Consider the following 14,713-nt stretch of genomic DNA (forward strand, 5'->3'; position numbering starts at 1 on the left):
ACATCACTTACACAAGAGTCACAACACAGAAAGAGTAGAAAACACACAGGAAACAGACAACCACATAAACACAGCCACGCTCATGAAACCAGCAGATCACAGACTTCACAGCTAAAAGCACACAATAACACAGCACGCAAACATGTAACACAACACACAATCACACAGCCAACACCACAGAACACGCACTACCATATACACAAAAGGCAGACAACGTACTTCACACATAACACAAAACTCAAAAAGCACCATACACATCACAAAAAAGACGTGCAAAACAAACATGGCACACACAACACACACATTAAAACAAGCACATCAGTACATTACCACAACACACAAAATAATCCACAAATCACAGAAAAATACATCGTACAACACACGCAAGCAACACACACAGATTACACATCACAACTCATAGCACACACAACAACCTGCATTAACGTCAGAGCACACCGACGTAACCACTACCTACCACGCATAAAGCCACACACAACACACACTAAAGGAATAACTACAACAAACACAGGTAAACACCCACAAACATAAAAGATATGGAGAACACACCCGACTCAACACGGAAACAGCACAACGTATGAAACAACGTACCCCACTAACATCACAGGACGTATAAGGGCAACCAATTCTCACAAACCACATTTAACCATGTACACACCACACACACAATGAGGCACACTACACAAGCAAAACCACACACACACAACACATCTCGCCTCACACACCACAAAACAACGAATTGCACACACAAACTTTCAAACACGCATCACAATCACACTCGCAAAACACACACAACACACACAAAACCACAACCTAAACACACAACCAAAAATAAACGCACATAGCACACATTTCACACACTAAGCACCCCACGCACCACCGCACACAGGCACCCCACACACATACATACACATGGGCACCACTACGCAATGCACACACACAAAAAAGCGCAAAAGGTAACAAAACAACAGTCACAGGGCACACACCGCACACAACAAAGCACATGTTTCTCATAAGTCACAAAAGTCACATTTGGGAGAGTATGTGCAGCACACGCAGTGAGGCACACTAAACAAGCGCAAGCACACATGGACATCACACCTCACATCGCATACATAAAAACCACACACACTCAACCACTGAAACACAACCACACACAAATCACAGTCACACATACAAAACACGCAACACCACAACACACAAACGACACTCACAAACCCCTAGGCAAAACGCGCATAAGCAACAAAGAAGACAATGAGCACACATTTAACACACTACACACACAACTACGCACAGACACAACACACATACATCCTCACACAGGAGAACTGCGCAGAACAAACACACAACACAGAAATAAGCAGCACAATAGTCACAATACACACACCACACACTTCAAGGCACATAACTGCTCACAATACACACGAAAAACATTCGCAGTCTACGTACTGGGCACACCAAGAGACATTCTAAACAAGCACAACCGCACACAGTCAACACATCTCACATCATGTGCATAACTCTAACAGCCACACACACACACACAACCTCTCTAACACAACACACAAATCACAATCATACACAAAATACTGACACAACACATACAAATCCTTCCACAAGTGATGAAAACTCACGCAACACACATATAATGCACTACACACAGCACACACAACCACAAGCCTACAACACAGATCACACAGAGGCCCACACGGAGACAGCACGAACCAAAGCCCACATACACACACACAACAAACACATGCACACAACACGTCTGACACAAGGCTAAAACAACGTCACACAAAATGCTCAGATTACACCGACCAAACAACTTCTACCCAGTATGTAACACACAGAAAGCATATAGACGGCACTCACCCACCCCACAACACAGTACTTAATGCAACAGACCAAGGAAAGACCAGACACATTTCACACTAAACATTAGACTGGATGCCACAAGCCAAACACACAACATACAGAACCGCCAACAGATAACTCATCATAATGGCAAAACATACAATGCTCAAAGAGCCACTCAACACACACAACACAACTCACAAAGACCAGCGTCACACGTAACACACCACCCAGTGAAAAATACACAGAGCAGTGTACTCATCAAGCTGTAAGGAACCTATAGCACACATATTACGTACAAAATACGCACAACACGGACAACACCCAACACAGAGGAAACAAGCAAGACCCACAGGCAAAAGACAGCACAGCGCCAAACACACAGGAACACAGCACACACAGCGTATCACAACAGAGAATACACACAGAATCGCAGAAAAGCACCACAAATCACTCACTACCATATAGCAACCACACGTACAGCACACTACACACACAACAAACCCAGAAAGCACTAAAGAGATCAAGTGTATAGCCTTCTATTGCAATGTTTACAGAGGTTTCCATATCACATAGGAGCAAGTGGCATGCATGCGGAGATCAGCGTAGTGTTCTCTCAGGGAGGGTCTCCTCAGTGCACGGTGGATTGTTTCCCCTGCAGACTTTGGCATAAGGCTCTTCTGCAGCAGTTTATGTCACTTTACTACAAAGGCATCTCCAGGACATTGCTATTAAAGGGACGAGGTGGCTCCTTTCGTCCTCTTTGAGCGCCCTCAGTGAACAAGGCCCTCCCGGGGGATAACAGACCTGTGGAGAAAATGGACAATCACTTAGAGGCTCCCTTCAGTGCGCTTGAATGCAGAAGTCTCTCAACACACAAACAGCACACCACACTAAACATCAAAACCCCCACACCCCGAGAACATAACTGCACACAATACACATGAACCACGGTTCTCAGAGTAAACACAACACTCACAGTGAGGCTCACGGACCGACCATGACCCCACAGAGTACACACCTCACATATTACACTCATTACTCAAAACAGCCAACCACTCACACAACGTGTCAAACGCAACCACACACAAATCACAGTCACACATGCTGAACGCACACCACACCTACAATGCATACAAGCCCACGTGCAAAACACACAAACCACAACGAAAAGAACTCCGAATTTATGCAACACACATTTCACAAACTACACACATCACTACAAACACACACAATACATACAGCACACAGAGCCTCACAGAATGCGCAATGCCAAACGCAGAACATATACACAAAGCACAGCATTCATAACACACAATTAATCTCACACAACTTGCAAAACACACAGACCACACAACACACACACACACAAGATGCAACACACAGAGAATACACTCAACACAAGCACAAAAACACAAGTCAACAAAAACTCGTCACACAGCACACACAAACATCGCACACAGAAATTAACATCACAACTCATAACACACACCGCACCCTGCATTAACAATGCAACACACACACACAACAATGCAACCACTGCATAACACACAGAAAACCACACACAGCACACACTCAGGGAACAACCACAACACACGCAGGTAAACACCCACAAACACATACATTGAGAGCATACAGGACCTCTCAACATGCACAAGGCACAACATAAAAAACAACATACACCACAAACATCACAGGACATAAAAGCACACAACTCACACAAACCACAGTTCCGTGAGTACACACAACACACACAATGAGGCACACTACACAACCACAATCACACACAGACAGCACGTCTCACATCACACACGTAACTCAACCAAACAAACACACATCCTCTCAAACCCAGCCAAACACAAATCACCATCACACACGGAAAGCAGTTGCACCACATACAAAACCACATGCAAAACACACAACCAACAAAAAAAGCCCACAGTGCACATTTCACACACTACAAACCACACACACACACATTCACGCACAGACAACCCACACTCATATCCATGCACGGGCTGCACTCTGCAAAACGCACACACACGAAACCCAAAATGTAACAACACAAGTCACAAGGCACACACACCAGACAGACACGTCAGAGCTCATAATGGCTCACAACACACACGAATCCCATTTCAGAGAACACACAGCACACACAATGAGGCATGCTGAACAAGCACAACCACACGCAGACAACACATTACACATCACACACGTAACAAGCAAACACCCACACAACCACTCAAACACAACCACATGAAAATCACAATCACACATGCAGAACTCACACCACACACAAGAGGTGCAAAATGACGTGCAACACACACACAAACCACAACAGAAAGATCACGGAATTTATGGAACACGCACTTCACACACTAGGCACATCACACCAAACAAACATAAAACTTTCAGCACACAGAGCCTCACAGAACACGCAATGCAACGCAAAGCAAACAACAGATATACAAAGCATATCAGACGCAACACACGGTATCCCGCACGACACATAAAATACACAGAACGAACAACACACACACAGTACACAAAGCAGTTAACAATACAAACAACAAACGGGCAACTGGGAACACAATATGTTGTACATCACGCAACACACGTGTGGTCACATCACACATTGAACATGACACAGAAAACTATTCACAGACCACAGAACATTCCCAACCACGGACACAACACGCTACGCAAAAGACGTCCAACATACAACACACAAAGGCACACTCCAAGCACACAACACACAACACAGAACCACCCACAACCACACCAGTCACGCAGCACTCCCCAAACATACACACAACACGCACTACACACAACAACGACGCACCCAAACTGCACACATCACTTACACAAGAGTCACAACACAGAAAGAGTAGAAAACACACAGGAAACAGACAACCACATAAACACAGCCACGCTCATGAAACCAGCAGATCACAGACTTCACAGCTAAAAGCACACAATAACACAGCACGCAAACATGTAACACAACACACAATCACACAGCCAACACCACAGAACACGCACTACCATATACACAAAAGGCAGACAACGTACTTCACACATAACACAAAACTCAAAAAGCACCATACACATCACAAAAAAGACGCGCAAAACAAACATGGCACACACAACACACACATTAAAACAAGCACATCAGTACATTACCACAACACACAAAATAATCCACAAATCACAGAAATATACATCGTACAACACACGCAAGCAACACACACAAATTACACATCACAACTCATAGCACACACAACAACCTGCATTAACGTCAGAGCACACCGACGTAACCACTACCTACCACGCATAAAGCCACACACAACACACACTAAAGGAATAACTACAACAAACACAGGTAAACACCCACAAACATAAAAGATATGGAGAACACACCCGACTCAACACGGAAACAGCACAACGTATGAAACAACGTACCCCACTAACATCACAGGACGTATAAGGGCAACCAATTCTCACAAACCACATTTAACCATGTACACACCACACACACAATGAGGCACACTACACAAGCAAAACCACACACACACAACACATCTCGCCTCACACACCACAAAACAACGAATTGCACACACAAACTTTCAAACACGCATCACAATCACACTCGCAAAACACACACAACACACACAAAACCACAACCTAAACACACAACCAAAAATAAACGCACATAGCACACATTTCACACACTAAGCACCCCACGCACCACCGCACACAGGCACCCCACACACATACATACACACGGGCACCACTACGCAATGCACACACACAAAAAAGCGCAAAAGGTAACAAAACAACAGTCACAGGGCACACACCGCACACAACAAAGCACATGTTTCTCATAAGTCACAAAAGTCACATTTGGGAGAGTATGTGCAGCACACGCAGTGAGGCACACTAAACAAGCGCAAGCACACATGGACATCACACCTCACATCGCATACATAAAATCCACACACACTCAACCACTGAAACACAACCACACACAAATCACAGTCACACATACAAAACACGCAACACCACAACACACAAACGACACTCACAAACCCCTAGGCAAAACGCGCATAAGCAACAAAGAAGACAATGAGCACACATTTAACACACTACCCACACAACTACGCACAGACACAACACACATACATCCTCACACAGGAGAACTGCGCAGAACAAACACACAACACAGAAATAAGCAACACAATAGTCACAATACACACACCACACACTTCAAGGCACATAACTGCTCACAATACACACGAAAAACATTCGCAGTCTACGTACTGGGCACACCAAGAGACATACTAAACAAGCACAACCGCACACAGTCAACACATCTCACATCATGTGCATAACTCTAACAGCCACACACACACACAACCTCTCTAACACAACACACAAATCACAATCATACACAAAATACTGACACAACACATACAAATCCTTCCACAACTGATGAAAACTCACGCAACACACATATAATGCACTACACACAGCACACACAACCACAAGCCTACAACACAGATCACACAGAGGCCCACACGGAGACAGCACGAACCAAAGCCCACATACACACACACAACAAACACATGCACACAACACGTCTGACACAAGGCTAAAACAACGTCACACAAAATGCTCAGATTACACCGACTAAACAACTTCTACCCAGTATGTAACACACAGAAAGCATATAGACGGCACTCACCCACCCCACAACACAGTACTTAATGCAACAGACCAAGGAAAGACCAGACACATTTCACACTAAACATTAGACTGGATGCCACAAGCCAAACACACAACATACAGAACCGCCAACAGATAACTCATCATAATGGCAAAACATACAATGCTCAAAGAGCCACTCAACACACACAACACAACTCACAAAGACCAGCGTCACACGTAACACACCACCCAGTGAAAAATACACAGAGCAGTGTACTCATCAAGCTGTAAGGAACCTATAGCACACATATTACGTACAAAATACGCACAACACGGACAACACCCAACACAGAGAAAACAAGCAAGACCCACAGGCAAAAGACAGCACAGCGCCAAACACACAGGAACACAGCACACACAGCGTATCACAACAGAGAATACACACAGAATCGCAGAAAAGCACCACAAATCACTCACTACCATATAGCAACCACACGTACAGCACACTACACACACAACAAACCCAGAAAGCACTAAAGAGATCAAGTGTATAGCCTTCTATTGCAATGTTTACAGAGGTTTCCATATCACATAGGAGCAAGTGGCATGCATGCGGAGATCAGCGTAGTGTTCTCTCAGGGAGGGTCTCCTCAGTGCACGGTGGATTGTTTCCCCTGCAGACTTTGGCATAAGGCTCTTCTGCAGCAGTTTATGTCACTTTACTACAAAGGCATCTCCAGGACATTGCTACTAAAGGGACGAGGTGGCTCCTTTCGTCCTCTTTGAGCGCCCTCAGTGAACAAGGCCCTCCTGGGGGATAACAGACCTGTGGAGAAAATGGACAATCACTTAGAGGCTCCCTTCAGTGCGCTTGAATGCAGAAGTCTCTCAACACACAAACAGCACACCACACTAAACATCAAAACCCCCACACCCCGAGAACATAACTGCACACAATACACATGAACCACGGTTCTCAGAGTAAACACAACACTCACAGTGAGGCTCACGGACCGACCATGACCCCACAGAGTACACACCTCACATATTACACTCATTACTCAAAACAGCCAACCACTCACACAACGTGTCAAACGCAACCACACACAAATCACAGTCACACATGCTGAACGCACACCACACCTACAATGCATACAAGCCCACGTGCAAAACACACAAACCACAACGAAAAGAACTCCGAATTTATGCAACACACATTTCACAAACTACACACATCACTACAAACACACAATACATACAGCACACAGAACCTCACAGAATGCGCAATGCCAAACGCAGAACATATACACAAAGCACAGCATTCATAACACACAATTAATCTCACACAACTTGCAAAACACACAGACCACACAACACACACACACACAAGATGCAACACACAGAGAATACACTCAACACAAGCACAAAAACACAAGTCAACAAAAACTCGTCACACAGCACACACAAACATCGCACACAGAAATTAACATCACAACTCATAACACACACCGCACCCTGCATTAACAATGCAACACACACACACAACAATGCAACCACTGCATAACACACAAAAAGCCACACACAGCACACACTCAGGGAACAACCACAACACACGCAGGTAAACACCCACAAACACATACATCGAGAGCATACAGGACCTCTCAACATGCACAAATCACAACATAAAAAACAACATACACCACAAACATCACAGGACATAAAAGCACACAACTCACACAAACCACAGTTCCGTGAGTACACACAACACACACAATGAGGCACACTACACAACCACAATCACACACAGACAGCACGTCTCACATCACACACGTAACTCAACCAAACAAACACACATCCTCTCAAACACAGCCAAACACAAATCACCATCACACACGGAAAGCAGTTGCACCACATACAAAACCACACGCAAAACACACAACCAACAAAAAAAGCCCACAGTGCACATTTCACACACTACAAACCACACACACACACATTCACGCACAGACAACCCACACTCATATCCATGCACGGGCTGCACTCTGCAAAACGCACACACACGAAACCCAAAATGTAACAACACAAGTCACAAGGCACACACACCAGACAGACACGTCAGAGCTCATAATGGCTCACAACACACACGAATCCCATTTCAGAGAACACACAGCACACACAATGAGGCATGCTGAACAAGCACAACCACACGCAGACAACACATTACACATCACACACGTAACAAGCAAACACCCACACAACCACTCAAACACAACCACATGAAAATCACAATCACACATGCAGAACTCACACCACACACAAGAGGTGCAAAATGACGTGCAACACACACACAAACCACAACAGAAAGATCACGAAATTTATGGAACACGCACTTCACACACTAGGCACATCACACCAAACACACATAAAACTTTCAGCACACAGAGCCTCACAGAACACGCAATGCAAAGCAAAGCAAACAACAGATACACAAAGCATATCAGATGCAACACACGGTATCCCGCACGACACATAAAATACACAGAACGAACAACACACACACAGTACACAAAGCAGTTAACAATACAAACAACAAACGGGCAACTGGGAACACAATATGTTTTACATCACGCAACACACGTGTGGTCACATCACACATTGAACATGACACAGAAAACTATTCACAGACCACAGAACATTCCCAACCACGGACACAACACGCTACGCAAAAGACGTCCAACATACAACACACAAAGGCACACTCCAAGCACACAACACACAACACAGAACCACCCACAACCACACCAGTCACGCAGCACTCCCCAAACATACACACAACACGCACTACACACAACAATGACGCACCCAAACTGCACACATCACTTACACAAGAGTCACAACACAGAAAGAGTAGAAAACACACAGGAAACAGACAACCACATAAACACAGCCACGCTCATGAAACCAGCAGATCACAGACTTCACAGCTAAAAGCACACAGTAACACAGCACGCAAACATGTAACACAACACACAATCACACAGCCAACACCACAGAACACGCACTACCATATACACAAAAGGCAGACAACGTACTTCACACATAACACAAAACTCAAAAAGCACCATACACATCACAAAAAAGACGCGCAAAACAAACATGGCACACACAACACACACATTAAAACAAGCACATCAGTACATTACCACAACACACAAAATAATCCACAAATCACAGAAAAATACATCGTACTACACACGCAAGCAACACACACAAATTACACATCACAACTCATAGCACACACAACAACCTGCATTAACGTCAGAGCACACCGACGTAACCACTACCTACCACGCATAAAGCCACACACAACACACACTAAAGGAATAACTACAACAAACACAGGTAAACACCCACAAACATAAAAGATATGGAGAACACACCCGACTCAACACGGAAACAGCACAACGTATGAAACAACGTACCCCACTAACATCACAGGACGTATAAGGGCAACCAATTCTCACAAACCACATTTAACCATGTACACACCACACACACAATGAGGCACACTACACAAGCAAAACCACACACACACAACACATCTCGCCTCACACACCACAAAACAACGAATTGCACACACAAACTTTCAAACACGCATCACAATCACACTCGCAAAACACACACAACACACACAAAACCACAACCTAAACACACAACCAAAAATAAACGCACATAGCACACATTTCACACACTAAGCACCCCACGCACCACCGCACACAGGCACCCCACACACATACATACACACGGGCACCACTACGCAATGCACACACACAAAAAAGCGCAAAAGGTAACAAAACAACAGTCACAGGGCACACACCGCACACAACAAAGCACATGTTTCTCATAAGTCACAAAAGTCACATTTGGGAGAGTATGTGCAGCACACGCAGTGAGGCACACTAAACAAGCGCAAGCACACATGGACATCACACCTCACATCGCATACATAAAAACCACACACACTCAACCACTGAAACACAACCACACACAAATCACAGTCACACATACAAAACACGCAACACCACAACACACAAACGACACTCACAAACCCCTAGGCAAAACGCGCATAAGCAACAAAGAAGACAATGAGCACACATTTAACACACTACACACACAACTACGCACAGACACAACACACATACATCCTCACACAGGAGAACTGCGCAGAACAAACACACAACACAGAAATAAGCAACACAATAGTCACAATACACACACCACACACTTCAAGGCACATAACTGCTCACAATACACACGAAAAACATTCGCAGTCTACGTACTGGGCACACCAAGAGACATACTAAACAAGCACAACCGCACACAGTCAACACATCTCACATCATGTGCGTAACTCAAACAGCCACACACACACACACACACACACACACACACACAACCTCTCTAACACAACACACAAATCACAATCATACACAAAATACTGACACAACACATACAAATCCTTCCACAAGTGATGAAAACTCACGCAACACACATATAATGCACTACACACAGCACACACAACCACAAGCCTACAACACAGATCACACAGAGGCCCACACGGAGACAGCACGAACCAAAGCCCACATACACACACACAACAAACACATGCACACAACACGTCTGACACAAGGCTAAAACAACGTCACACAAAATGCTCAGATTACACCGACCAAACAACTTCTACCCAGTATGTAACACACAGAAAGCATATAGACGGCACTCACCCACCCCACAACACAGTACTTAATGCAACAGACCAAGGAAAGACCAGACACATTTCACACTAAACATTAGACTGGATGCCACAAGCCAAACACACAACATACAGAACCGCCAACAGATAACTCATCATAATGGCAAAACATACAATGCTCAAAGAGCCACTCAACACACACAACACAACTCACAAAGACCAGCGTCACACGTAACACACCACCCAGTGAAAAATACACAGAGCAGTGTACTCATCAAGCTGTAAGGAACCTATAGCACACATATTACGTACAAAATACGCACAACACGGACAACACCCAACACAGAGAAAACAAGCAAGACCCACAGGCAAAAGACAGCACAGCGCCAAACACACAGGAACACAGCACACACAGCGTATCACAACAGAGAATACACACAGAATCGCAGAAAAGCACCACAAATCACTCACTACCATATAGCAACCACACGTACAGCACACTACACACACAACAAACCCAGAAAGCACTAAAGAGATCAAGTGTATAGCCTTCTATTGCAATGTTTACAGAGGTTTCCATATCACATAGGAGCAAGTGGCATGCATGCGGAGATCAGCGTAGTGTTCTCTCAGGGAGGGTCTCCTCAGTGCACGGTGGATTGTTTCCCCTGCAGACTTTGGCATAAGGCTCTTCTGCAGCAGTTTATGTCACTTTACTACAAAGGCATCTCCAGGACATTGCTACTAAAGGGACGAGGTGGCTCCTTTCGTCCTCTTTGAGCGCCCTCAGTGAACAAGGCCCTCCTGGGGGATAACAGACCTGTGGAGAAAATGGACAATCACTTAGAGGCTCCCTTCAGTGCGCTTGAATGCAGAAGTCTCTCAACACACAAACAGCACACCACACTAAACATCAAAACCCCCACACCCCGAGAACATAACTGCACACAATACACATGAACCACGGTTCTCAGAGTAAACACAACACTCACAGTGAGGCTCACGGACCGACCATGACCCCACAGAGTACACACCTCACATATTACACTCATTACTCAAAACAGCCAACCACTCACACAACGTGTCAAACGCAACCACACACAAATCACAGTCACACATGCTGAACGCACACCACACCTACAATGCATACAAGCCCACGTGCAAAACACACAAACCACAACGAAAAGAACTCCGAATTTATGCAACACACATTTCACAAACTACACACATCACTACAAACACACAATACATACAGCACACAGAACCTCACAGAATGCGCAATGCCAAACGCAGAACATATACACAAAGCACAGCATTCATAACACACAATTAATCTCACACAACTTGCAAAACACACAGACCACACAACACACACACACACAAGATGCAACACACAGAGAATACACTCAACACAAGCACAAAAACACAAGTCAACAAAAACTCGTCACACAGCACACACAAACATCGCACACAGAAATTAACATCACAACTCATAACACACACCGCACCCTGCATTAACAATGCAACACACACACACAACAATGCAACCACTGCATAACACACAAAAAGCCACACACAGCACACACTCAGGGAACAACCACAACACACGCAGGTAAACACCCACAAACACATACATCGAGAGCATACAGGACCTCTCAACATGCACAAATCACAACATAAAAAACAACATACACCACAAACATCACAGGACATAAAAGCACACAACTCACACAAACCACAGTTCCGTGAGTACACACAACACACACAATGAGGCACACTACACAACCACAATCACACACAGACAGCACGTCTCACATCACACACGTAACTCAACCAAACAAACACACATCCTCTCAAACACAGCCAAACACAAATCACCATCACACACGGAAAGCAGTTGCACCACATACAAAACCACACGCAAAACACACAACCAACAAAAAAAGCCCACAGTGCACATTTCACACACTACAAACCACACACACACACATTCACGCACAGACAACCCACACTCATATCCATGCACGGGCTGCACTCTGCAAAACGCACACACACGAAACCCAAAATGTAACAACACAAGTCACAAGGCACACACACCAGACAGACACGTCAGAGCTCATAATGGCTCACAACACACACGAATCCCATTTCAGAGAACACACAGCACACACAATGAGGCATGCTGAACAAGCACAACCACACGCAGACAACACATTACACATCACACACGTAACAAGCAAACACCCACACAACCACTCAAACACAACCACATGAAAATCACAATCACACATGCAGAACTCACACCACACACAAGAGGTGCAAAATGACGTGCAACACACACACAAACCACAACAGAAAGATCACGAAATTTATGGAACACGCACTTCACACACTAGGCACATCACACCAAACACACATAAAACTTTCAGCACACAGAGCCTCACAGAACACGCAATGCAAAGCAAAGCAAACAACAGATACACAAAGCATATCAGATGCAACACACGGTATCCCGCACGACACATAAAATACACAGAACGAACAACACACACACAGTACACAAAGCAGTTAACAATACAAACAACAAACGGGCAACTGGGAACACAATATGTTTTACATCACGCAACACACGTGTGGTCACATCACACATTGAACATGACACAGAAAACTATTCACAGACCACAGAACATTCCCAACCACGGACACAACACGCTACGCAAAAGACGTCCAACATACAACACACAAAGGCACACTCCAAGCACACAACACACAACACAGAACCACCCACAACCACACCAGTCACGCAGCACTCCCCAAACATACACACAACACGCACTACACACAACAATGACGCACCCAAACTGCACACATCACTTACACAAGAGTCACAACACAGAAAGAGTAGAAAACACACAGGAAACAGACAACCACATAAACACAGCCACGCTCATGAAACCAGCAGATCACAGACTTCACAGCTAAAAGCACACAGTAACACAGCACGCAAACATGTAACACAACACACAATCACACAGCCAACACCACAGAACACGCACTACCATATACACAAAAGGCAGACAACGTACTTCACACATAACACAAAACTCAAAAAGCACCATACACATCACAAAAAAGACGCGCAAAACAAACATGGCACACACAACACACACATTAAAACAAGCACATCAGTACATTACCACAACACACAAAATAATCCACAAATCACAGAAAAATACATCGTACTACACACGCAAGCAACACACACAAATTACACATCACAACTCATAGCACACACAACAACCTGCATTAACGTCAGAGCACACCGACGTAACCACTACCTACCACGCATAAAGCCACACACAACACACACTAAAG

This window comes from Manis pentadactyla, chromosome 12 (genome assembly GCF_030020395.1).
Source record: "Manis pentadactyla isolate mManPen7 chromosome 12, mManPen7.hap1, whole genome shotgun sequence".
In the NCBI taxonomy this organism is placed as follows: Eukaryota; Metazoa; Chordata; class Mammalia; order Pholidota; family Manidae; genus Manis; species Manis pentadactyla.